At 43.3% G+C, this 9043-nt stretch overlaps 1 long non-coding RNA gene across 3 annotated transcripts; it reads left to right on the forward strand.

Moving 5' to 3' along the window:
- Positions 1-3745: 3745 nt before the first annotated feature.
- On the forward strand, positions 3746-8716 carry LOC308155244. 3 transcript variants are annotated; one of them, XR_013937394.1, is made up of 11 exons: positions 3746-3787; positions 4312-4391; positions 4634-4680; positions 4866-4935; positions 6049-6084; positions 6484-6527; positions 6685-6974; positions 7549-7624; positions 7879-7960; positions 8217-8251; positions 8570-8716. It is a non-coding gene; the product is annotated as an uncharacterized lncRNA (long non-coding RNA). The 3 variants fall into 3 exon arrangements; XR_013937395.1 differs by having other exon boundaries at positions 6922-6974; XR_013937393.1 differs by having other exon boundaries at positions 6484-6974.
- The last annotated feature ends 327 nt before the right edge of the window (positions 8717-9043 follow it).

Consider the following 9043-nt stretch of genomic DNA (forward strand, 5'->3'; position numbering starts at 1 on the left):
AACACATTCCATTACAATCTAGCAGAAGGGCAAACTCACCACATGCAGAGGAGTTCTGCCGTCTGCGTCAGTGAAGTTAAAGCTAACTCCTGCCTGCTTCCACACCTCCATCTGCTCCCAGTCTCCCAAGAACGCCAGGCTGCAGGCCAGAGGGCGCCAGTCATTACATTTGAAATATTGCCTGATTTCTAAACGATAGTCTAATTTATATGATAAATATTCTAAAATAAACACTTTTTCCAAAAGAACTACGCGCACCAGCATTAATCTCCTGTGAATGACAGTATGCCTTTGACTGCCTGCACTTTACCACCAAGACAATATGGGGCGCAGTAGAATATTGTGCAACAGCAGAATATGATCGTTGAGAGCTTGCGAACGTGAAAACACGATTATTGAGAAGAAAACATTCAGTAGCTAGCTATCATGCCGCCCCAAAAAAGGCCACTGCTGCCGACCGAGTCGACAAGCCTGGAAAGTTTCGGGTTTTCATCCAAGAAACCAAATTCAGCTGCACCTGTTATGACACCTAACATTGAAACTGTTGAAATAGCATAGCTCAAACAAAAGCAAGTGCTTCCGAAGAAAGTAGCAGAACTCACCTCCAGTATGTATAAGGAGACAGCTAGTTCGTTCAGGGCAGCCTATACTGTCACTAAAGAAAGGATGCCTTATACAAAACTGAATCCAATTATGAAACTTAATGAGATGAATGGCGCGACAGTTGGCCCCTGCTCACCGATCCGATCATTCATGTGCCCAGATTGTAGAGCACATTGCACAAGAGATGAAACAAATTCATTTCTAATGTCAAATCACTTGATTCCCGTAGTAGCACAACATTAGATGAAAGCACAATTCATGGACGAGCATACATGATTATTTATGTCAGGTGCGATGTCACTGGAAATGGAGATGTGGACAATGTGTCATGCTAACAGGAAAAGTGAATGGACTGTATAGCAAAAATAACAAAATTATTGGCCGAGATACCCGTGCCTATCGCTTATAGCTGTTGTTTCATGTGGTGCTGTTGATGTGGTGAAATGAGTAGCCTATGGCTAATTAAAACTTGTAAGTCCCAACGCTGTGTGGGCATGATTCGCGCGCGTGCATGAGAACATTTCGCACTGTTATTTTGGAGACCCCCACAAAGCTCAGCTTATAACTCGAACCCTGTCCAAACGTTAGTCTAAATGACATGCCATTGGGTTCAATCGCTTCAATGCATCAACTGTACAGCATTTCTAAGCTTAATAACCTAAGGAAATTGAACCTAATGTTCCTTTTCAGATAGCAATAACAATACAATAGTATGCCGTTTAAAAAAAGAGCTACTGTATGTCAGAGCTATCAGGCTCAGTGTATTCAATATTTATTTGGCTGACTGACCAGCACATCTCAGCCCCCAGGTCTACAGTGGACGTCTCCAGGTGAGCTCCCTCGTTCATCAGCTGGGTCACAACCTCAATGCTTCTGTACGGAGTAAACAGAGAGTCGTTAAGGTCAGGGACACCGGGTGGGAAACTTTGTTTGGGAGCGGCTGTGGCGCAGGAGGTAGAGCCGGCGTCTTATGATCGCAAGGTTGGCAGATCGGCGGTTCGAGCCCCGGCTGGCCACATGTCGAAGTGTCCTTGGGCAAGACACTTAACCCCAAATTGCTCCCAATGAGCGGGCCGGCGCCTTGCCTGGTAGCTTGTCGCCATTGGTGTGTGAATCTGTGTGTGAATGGGTGAATGAGAGGCTGTTGTAAAGCGCTTTGGATAAAGGCGCTATATAAGTGCAGTGCATTTACCATTTATTCTGAGAAGAAACTTAAAATGTGTCTTCAAACATGGATGCTAAATTGATTTGGGAGTCATTCACAAACCAGGGTTGTGCCATTGACTCCGAGGTCAAGAGGAGCCTTGTGTATTCATTAGACCCAGGGACAGAACGGAGAATGTTGTTGTTTCTTACTTGGAGCGAATGGCATCTCTGAGGGCAGTCTCTCGTGCAAAATCCCTACAGTTGACGTTAGCGCCCTTCTTCAACAGGAACTTGACCGTCTCGACATCCCCTTCGCTAGCTGCCAGGTGGAGGGGAGTCCTCCCGCGTCCATCAGAGGTACACACATCAGCACCCTGTCACAACAGTCGACATGGTACCCAGTCAGCACCCTGTCACAACATCAGCACCCTGTCACAACAGTCGACATGGTACCCATTCAGAACCCTGTCAACATCAGCACCCTGTCACAACAGTCGACATGGTACCCAGCCAGCACCCTGTCACAACATCAGCACCCTGTCACAACAGTTGACATGGCCCCCAGTAAACATGGTACCCAGTAAACGTCCTCAGGGAAGCCAGAATGTGGGTTCGGATTACGTCTTTCTAGGACGTCCAGATGACGTCTTATGGACTACAGACGTCCTAAAGACGTCACTTGGACATCCTAGTAAGACGTCATCTGGACGTCCTAGAAAGACGTCATCCGAACCTACTACTACTGGGTAGTAAACAATGAACTATAGTAGTGTATGACGTGTTTTAATTTTACTTCACAAAATGTAGGTGGGCCTGAAACTAAACAACTAGGCCTACTAGTTCCATCACCAGTAACTTTTCATTGACAATTCTTTTACAGTTGATCTAAGCTCATGAGGTGTTTACTATTTATATGTTCTTCAAGAATCAGTGGCTATGTATCCTTCATTTAAAAGTAACAACAACAAAAAATTATGTTCCAATCCCGGATTGCCCTTTAATGTCACAAAATCATGTTGTGTGTTGTGTTCTTTCCAATCACCAAAAATCTTAATGCATCATCACAAAGATAGGGGTATAAGGAAACTGAAACTAAATACAAAAAATATACCCCAATGATGCATCAAGTAGTATTGCTGTTGAGGTGGAGTGTGATCTGTTTCCTTACCCTAAATATTGAACTCTGCAAATGTTGTGTATATACAGTATACCTGCTGTAAATGTCCCTCAAGACCGACAATGTCCCCCTGCAAAGCTGAGGCATTCAAAAGCATGGGGAAAATAGCAAGCTGGCACACCTTCATCTCCTGCAGAGGGCAGGACAAAAACATTTATGGAGACACATCAGCAATTATTATTATTATTATTATTATATTATTTTGGTTAGCTACTTTTAAAAATGCTTAGCTAGGCAGATGTTAAATGAAAATATTTGACTCATAGCTCATTACTCAGCTAACTGGACAGTGACAGCTAACAGTGGCTAGCTAGCAATTCACCAACCTTGGCCATATCATCAGTACCCAACCATCCCAGACGGATAGATGATGCCACCGCAGACCAAAATCTGTAAACATCCTCTTGGATCTTTCCTTTTGATTGAAAGATACCCATCACAACTCTCACATCAACAGTCATGTAAAAAATAAAATAACGGTTTGCAAGTTATAACGGCGTCAATCGTTCAAATTAGATCACGTGACGTCGACAGTTCTTGACAAAAATGGGGTTGTTTGTTGAATGTGAGCTTATTTTACGTTCGCAGAATAATGTGTAATCAATTCGTTATTGATTGATTGATTATTTGTGTCAATTTGACCAAATAAAGTGTAGCTTGCGTTTCGCGGGGAAATATCTAGAACTATGATTGGTTGTGGTGGTGTGCCGTAAAGCGCTCTCTGTTGGTGTTGTCGTATGGTTGGTTGTGGTGGTGTGCCGTAAAGCCCTCTCTGTTGGAGTATAAATTGTCTTTGCGTTCCACAGTTGGTCCCATTCCCCTTCGACTCCAACCCTGTGTCAGCTACTGCAGTGATTGAAGGTAAAACGTGATCATAAATTGTTGTTTTAAACGCATAATACTTATTCACACCATTGTATTTAACGTCTATACATTCTTAACTAATACGTTAGCTAGCTAATTGTTGTAATAATATGCATGCCTGCCTGCCTGCCTGCCTCGTTGTGTGTCACGCTAACTAACATGCTGGCCAGTGCTAGCCACGTCGGCCAGGCAGCGAAGTTTGCCGTCTTATACTGAGAATTTACGATGTATTAAGATACTTAAGATTATTGTTAATCTACCCAGATGCCACGTTCACTAATATTGGCGTTTCCTAGATTTAATGGGTAAATTCCATCCATGTGACGTGGCTATATAACTATCGGGTTTAGCTTTCATCCCTGCAGAATAAATGTGGACGTGATGACAATGAGGCCCGAAACAGTGTAATGATGATGGCTCAACCCGTCCGTTCTGATCTAGAGGATGTTAAGCTAGTGTAGCAAATAAACGAACACGTGTTGACGGATTTGCTTTAACGTTTCCTTTATTCGTGACTTAAGGAATTGACAGCGAAGCCATCTTGAGTTGAGGTGGAGAAACGGTTCACCGGAAAGACGTCTGGATGTCTCTGCGTCATGTGGTGAGAGATTCGGTGTCTTGTTGGGTGTTTTTGAGCACAGCGCCAGTTGTGGCCTTGACACAGTGGGCCTTGGTGGTTGGAGCAGTGCACAGAGCAATAATCTCTCTTGCAACCCACTGCTGTGCACACTCAGCAGCAGTGTTACTTATGAGAATAGACATTCTTTGGCTTAACTAATGGACTGCAATTTGTTTAACGTTGAATACTGTTCACTGATGAAGACTTCTTTTGTTGTTTAATAGGGAAGTGTTGAAAAGGAGTTACTTGAATTAAAGCCAAAACTCATCAGGTATGTTATGTCTGGAAATCTTTTAAATGTACTGTAGCAATTTGAGGCAGTCATGATGATTGGCTAAATGTTCAACTGCTCTGATTTGTGATTGATTGAATGCCCATCTGAACGTACTGCAAACTGATTTAAAGTTTCTGTAAACGTCAAGCTGCTTGTCTCATGTTGCTTTCAAACTTCCACAGGTTTATGGGATGTGGCTGACTTTCCTGAGGGTTCCAACTGAGTTCTTACATTGAAGATGGCATTCCCATGGTTGGTAGAATGCCAGTACCACTGGTTAAAGTGATTCACACTTAATTAGAAGGTGCTTGTGCCATACTGAGGCCTATCCCGACGGACCTTCTTCAGTGGGGTTTAGTCGTTGGAAATGCCTCAAAGAACAAATCTGTGGTTTTGCTTTACCTTCACGGTTACTTCCATTAGCCCTGTGGGATATTACTGCAGTACAAGCACAAAGTAATTTAAGGTATCTGTGGTGTCTTGAAAAGTATAAAAGTTGATTAATCAATTTTGGGAAAATCAAGACTCTTGCTGGGGTATTAAAGTCTTATCATGATTTTATTAGGTCTTGAATTTTGTAGGTATTTTTCTGAATTAGACTCTGTCCAAAGAGTTTGAGTCCTAAAAACCTTTAGTAAAAATTAGTGAATTTATTAGTTTTATTTAAAAGCAAAGGTGAACTGGAAATTCTGTTACGTGTGTGTGAGTTTATTCTGTTATTTATGCTATTATATCTAATGTGTTGAGAAGCAATGGAAATGAATCAAGAAATTGATAGAGTAGGCTAACTTACATTATCATTGTTCTATATGCGACAGAACAGATCACCCAGCATTGCTAATGAAAATAATCAACGAATGTGAGTCTAATACCAATACTTGCTCAATAGGTCTTAAACTCTATTAAAAGTGGTCTTATAAAGGTCTTAAATGTAACTTGTTGAAACCTGCAGGAACCCGCATAATTATTTTGAGAACAGGTTGCTTACATTAATTATGAGGGTGTTAAGGTCAGGGCCATCGCTACTTACACGCGCATCATTGTTAGACCACTGTTAATGATAGAGCTAACCATCTACGGGCCAAAAAAAGTGTCACCTTTTTGGGCCATCGCCAGTTTGCACCCCTGGTTGTATGATAGTTGTCTAGTCTATTTCAAACTAAAACTGTTAAGTTAAAGGTGTCACTGGTGTAAATGCTTACAGCTTGAAGTGGTGGTGAGGTCTGGAAAAATATTGACAAGGTCTTAGAAAGGTATTGAAATTAACTTCCAAGATTCCTGTATATACCCTGTAATTTAGCTATACTGTTGAGTCATATCACAATCACAATTGCTTCTAATCACCTACTCTTCCTTCTGGTGTAGATGCCCCACATGGTGGCTGTTGCAGTTTTTTGTCTGGTGAGTACAAGCACCTGATCTTGTGTTCATCTCTTAAAGGTCTCTGAGGTCCCTAAAACATGTTATGGAAGTTTTTTGCTGGAAAAACCACTCAGATTTTAATTCTACTAGGCCTGTTTCAGTCCTTTTCTCAATGGGCTATTTCACATGCTTTTGACTGTTGGACAACATATAAAACCAATGTAAACTAGAATGTTTAGCCTCATTTAATTAGAAGGTACTTGTGCCATACTGAGGCCTATCCCGACGGACCTTCTTCAGTGTGGTTTTGCTTTACCTTCATGGTTACTTCCATTAGCCCTGTGGGATATTACTGCAGTACAAGCTCACATTAATTTAGCTCTACTGTTGAGTCAGATCACAATTGCTTCTAATCACCTACTCTTCCTTCTGGTGTAGATGCCCCAAATGGCCACATGGTGGCTGTTGCAGTTTCTTGTCTGGTGAGTACAAGCACCTGATCTTGTGTTCATCTCTTAATCAAGATGTCTTTGCAGTGACGAACCTTTTTGGTAACTCCTGCTTTTTGTTAAGATGTAATTCAAAGGCTTTGCAAGTGTCTCTGTGTCTTGTTGTACAGATTAGTGTTTCTCCTCACAGTAGAGAATGGGTGTTGGGTTTCAACGCACTATATGGTATCTGCAGCCAGCTGCTGTTTCCGGCTGGACTGTTCATTACATGGTGCAACAGCAACTCGGCACATGGCATCGTTGGTCTCCAAGCTTTGTGCCTGGAGTCCTGGTAGATTTGTCGAGACATTCTATTCTACTCTACATTCTACACCATGTTGCCCGTGTCTAGTTGTAGCCTGCGAACTGAAGCTTCTCGTCTTTCCAGGCATGGATCAGAAGTGTGCAGATGAATGGACCTCCCCACCATGAGGATCAGAAGTGAGTTCTCATAATGAGCCCAAGCGGCTGATTAAGTTGAGCGCTGTATGGTATCTGCAGCCAGCCCTCCTCACAGGCTGTCTGTTCATTACACAGCGCCAGAGAGACTCTGCATCTGGCATCGTTGGGCTCTGGGCCTGTCTGTGCCTGGAGCCCTGGTATTTGTGCTGAACAAACCCTTTCCCTCTCTCCCGCGACCCTAGCCACTCCGTGGGCTGGCGGCTCTAATGGTCTGGCATCCCTGGAATGTGTGCGGCCTCTGGTGGCGCACAGTGTCAGAATTCCCCGGCATATCCAGCGCCAGGCCTCCGCCGGCCTGCCAGGAGCTGCCACAGGGCAGGAACAATGTCGCAACACTGCCACCAAATTCTCCTGCTTTGTTAGAAAGTCTCAGGCCCCTCAGTGACTTTCAGTTTGTTCCAAACATTTAGCTAACCAACACTTAATTTGATGCGATGCACTTAGGCTTCTATACGAGAATCGGAACGGCAATTTAATGTCAAACTGCACCGGTGCTCTGGCAGAACCCAGGTATTTGTTTGTTGAGCTATTTATAACATTACCTTCTCTTCAGGTAGACACGGACCGGTCCTGGGAAGTAGTGTCACCAGGACCTGCCATGGGTTGGGCAATCACTGCCACCTTTGAATGTGAGTTGTTCCCTGTGCTGAAATACCTTTTTTACCAGAATTGTTCAAATCTATTGATTTGGTCATCATACCAAGGCTATTGGGAGATTCAGTTCCTGACATGCTGTGGACATGACCGCAAACTAAACTCCATTCCAGTGGGCCTCACCAGTGTTTTGCTGGGGTGATCTGCTGGACACATTTCTGCTGTTAGCTCTCGGGTAAATGTATGCAAGCGTGTTGACGGCCATTTATAGCTCTTGACCTCTCCTCAGGTAGACGAGGACCTGTCCTGTAACACAACCATAACCAGATCCTGTCTTTTGTTGGGTGGTCCCTGCCACCATTGAACATGCAGTAAGTTCCCTCTGGTGAAATGTCTATTAACTAGAATTGTTGTCTTTATTGATTTGGTCATCATACCAAGGCTATTGGGAGATTCAGTTCCTCATATGCTGTGGACATGACCGCAAACTAAACTCCATTCCAGTGGGCCTCGCCAGTGTCTTGCTGGGGTGATCTATTGGGAACATTGTAGCCGTTTAATTTCTACTAAACTGGAAATACACTCTGACCGATTTGATGGGTGGTAACTTTCGACATTGTTTTTCAGGTCCGATGTGGTTTCCTCAAGACAACCCACATGAGGTGAGGGGCTCCTCTGCAAGTGTGGTCGGGATCATTTTCAAAGGGGTCCAGTCAGAATTTCTCACTGCTGGTCCTTTACGCATTGATCCCAAAGCACCGCCTCTGCAGACTCAATGCAGATCCTGTCTGCCATGGGTGGTCTGCTGTCTCCAGGGGCAACAATTGAGTCACTTGATGAGGCAATGCACTGACCTTCACATGTCTGCACCTACAGATTATTCTGTTTAATTAGTGGACACTTGAGGAATTGCGGACTAGTGTCACGTTCCCCCCTCCACGCACCGCTGATCAACTTACCCTGGTCATTTTCTTTTTCAGCCTCTGCCACTGGATGCATCAAGTCAAGAATGTGATTCATCAACCATGGCAGAGAAGGAGAAGATCTTGATTCAAGTTGTTGTGCTCTGCTTTAGTGTTGAGGGTTTCTATAATTGGACAACCCAGTTTCAATAAATATCAGCTGATGCATAATTATTTAGTGGTTGCCTTTATTTCTGTACCTGTTCAGTCTGGTGTGTGTATGTACAGGTGCTGGTCATATAATTAGAATATCAAAAAGTTGATTTATATGGATGAATGGTCTTTATTGTCATTGCTATAGTACAGGTACCAAACAACGAAATTTAGGATGGGTGGCTCCCCTGGTGCTAGGAAAGAAAAAAAAAAACAAGGGAAAGGAGCTGATTTACATAAATAAAGGCTATGTACACTATCCACTACTATACTGTACAGATAAGACGAATAGGGTTGTCATATTGCACATAGTGCAACACTTTCATTAAAGTCGCAGTT

The sequence above is a fragment of the Nansenia antarctica genome (assembly GCF_963989245.1).
Source record: "Nansenia antarctica genome assembly, chromosome: 4".
NCBI lineage: Eukaryota > Metazoa > Chordata > Actinopteri > Argentiniformes > Microstomatidae > Nansenia > Nansenia antarctica.